Here is a 3042-nt window from a genome sequence, read left to right on the forward strand (position 1 = left end):
CTAATCATTTTTCTTCTTTTAGAGACAGAAACAAACGAAATACCACGAGCCTTAGTAAATTAATTTGGGAACTTAAAGACAATAACATAAAATTTAAACTAGAATGGTTTATTCTTTCTATTTCTAGGCCATATGAAAAGGGTGGAAGATTCTGTTCCTTATGTAATACCGAAATGTTCTTCATTTTATTTTCAAAGAATAAACTGGTAAACACGTTCATTGAAAACTCTTATAGATGTAAGCATTGGCAGCAACACGTGTTTACAGCGATTAAATAGCATTCTCAACCAGATTCCCTTTTTTTACAAAACTCTATTAAATTAACTCGTAATAAATGAGTTCCTCAAATAGTTCTAGAAAAATATGACATTCACTCCCTCATATGTTAAAAGATATCATAGATTGATTAAGTTTGACATATCTTATCTAAATATTCTTTATTTGTAAACCTAAATTAGAACTCATATAAAATCTTTAAACACAAAATAGCGCATCATTTTTAGTTTAATTCATAATAAAATTTTCCTACATCAATTTTCCTACATCATTCATTAACGACTTCCAATCTATTCACCAATTTGCTTAGCAATAAGAGTTATTTGTATTCTTAGCTTTCTTAGTGAGAGTTTTCTAAATCTACGATCCTAATTCATCATTTCAACGTTCCTAGAAACATCTTTAGTCATAAAACAATCATAGTTTAAGTATTTATTCTCGTAACAAGATTTATCCCAAACATTTAAATTTCTCATTATATGACGCATAATTTACTGATCAACATAATATTATTTTATTTTTAAATCTCGATAAAACTTTTACACTAATAGATTTGTTACAGAATTACTGTAGTAAACCTTATTTATAATATTAACTTTGCCTTCTTAAGCAATATTTATTCTTTTAACCGCTATTTCAGCCCAACGTTTCTTACATATATTAATAAAATAATCAATTTATGTAGATTAATAGACCACCCATTAACTTTATTATTTATCTATTTATTAATTAATTTTCGATCATTCAATATCTCATTTACTAATATACGAATTGCCTTCCGATAAATATCCCTCCACTTTATTACTAATTACCACACATCGACAGTATTTATATACGTACTAAGGAGTGTATAATTTTACGTATGAATCTCTATGTAAATACGTGTAACAACACATACATAAAAGGTATATATATATGTGTGTGATCTTACTACTGAGGTGGTAACTATAAAAAAGTTGACTAACCCATGGCCACAGATGAAGGTACCTGTCACTATACCTTTCATACGCGTCTTCCATACTCTTTCTTTCAGTATGGCTACTACGCAGAAAAAAGACGACTTCTTTTCCCTGTTGACGAAAGGGGGCCGTACAATCTGGATGATAGACTCAGCTGATAGACGTACTCTTCCCATTACTGACAACAGTTGTTTGGCAAAAGCTATCAGTCCCGATAACTCCGGACACTCCACGAATGCGTACAAGACTGTTTCCTTATCCTGCATACATCGCGGGCATATCAGCGAGACAGCACCTCCGTGCCTTGAGAGCTTATTACAAACAGGTGCACGGAAACACTGCCAGGCCAGGGATTTCTGGTAATTATCCAGATACCTCGGCCCGAACGTCTTCAGATATAAATTCCACTAACCTGCTATAGAAATCCACGCAGGAACTCCTGTTGCCGGCATTGCTCGCCCGAGAGAGTAGCTGAAGTGCCTGACGGCACTCCAAATGCCATTCCCCAGTTTAGATCTCCGCTTGATCCATGCACCGATGTCCGTTAAGGACATTAACTGAGGAAGGTAAAACTGAATGTGCGGTGACCACACCTGCTCTCCGTCCAGGTAAAGCCAGAGATACTTCAACCTTAATGCGAGTTTCCGCATCTTCAGTCAAGGCATCCATAACCCACACTTTAGCGGCTTTTGGCAGCAGACAGAGCGCTTCACAAGTGACTTTCCTCCCTTTCACAAAAAAATGGAAGAGGATTCTTTCCAACTTGTTCAGCCACAAATCGGAGCAAGGCACCACGGTCGGACGGTATGTGATAACAGATGCTTTAAACATCTGCACCACCTCCGCCTTTCCTAGCAAAGAAAAAACCCACCCAGACCACGTCTGGGTTAGAGCAGTCACCTTGCTGGTTAGCTCACTCCAATTCTTCTGTATCTGGATATCTGGGCTACACCAGACTCCTAGCAACTTAACAGGACCTTCCGTCTAACGTCCCACAACTTTATTGGACGCCATCGGATTGCCTCTCAAGGAGACGAGTTGCAAACCGACTGACTTGTCCTTGTTAAATTTTACTCCTGCCCCCGCTTCGTAACCTAACTTTGATGGCCTCTTCCACGAAGGGAAGTTGACCCTCATCAGCCACAAGAACGAAGATGTCATCAGCGTATGCTGTAGGTCCTCTTCCATGCCATAGATCATGAGGCGCGCCTCCCAGTGCCTCCAACTTCCGCGGCAATGGTTCAAGAGCCAACACATATAGAAGCGAGACAGGGGACACCCCTGACGAACTGAACGCTCGATGATGGTTGGCTTCGAAAAGAAACCGTTCGCTTTGATGACAAACTGGATGTCGCTGTACAAGGCAGCAATCCAACCGCGAAAGGTCGGGCCCAGGCCAGCCTTCTCGAGGAACGCTGCCAAGTACCGATGTCGACCCTATCAAATGCCTTAGCCTGGTCTAAATGCACCAGTGCTTCCCCTGCGTCAGAACGTTTCCTAACCCTCTCTAAGGAATAGCGTATAAGGTCAGTCCACGACCCACGCCAACCTTTTTGCTAGCACCTTGGCCAAAATCTATAACTCTGTGTTTAACAGAGTTATAGGTCTAAAGTGACCTATCTCGTCCCCCTTGCCCGGTTCCTTTCTGATCAACGTCACCACCTGCCGGCTCGCAGACTTGGGAATTCTCCCATTCTGCTGCCAGTTGACGTAAACGCTAGCCAGCAGGTGCTCGAATTAGTCTGCCATACTTTTATAAAATCCATAAGGTAGACCATCGAGACCCGGCGACTTCTCCCCGGGGCAC

The sequence above is a fragment of the Octopus bimaculoides genome, chromosome 5 (genome assembly GCF_001194135.2).
Source record: "Octopus bimaculoides isolate UCB-OBI-ISO-001 chromosome 5, ASM119413v2, whole genome shotgun sequence".
Lineage (NCBI taxonomy): Eukaryota > Metazoa > Mollusca > Cephalopoda > Octopoda > Octopodidae > Octopus > Octopus bimaculoides.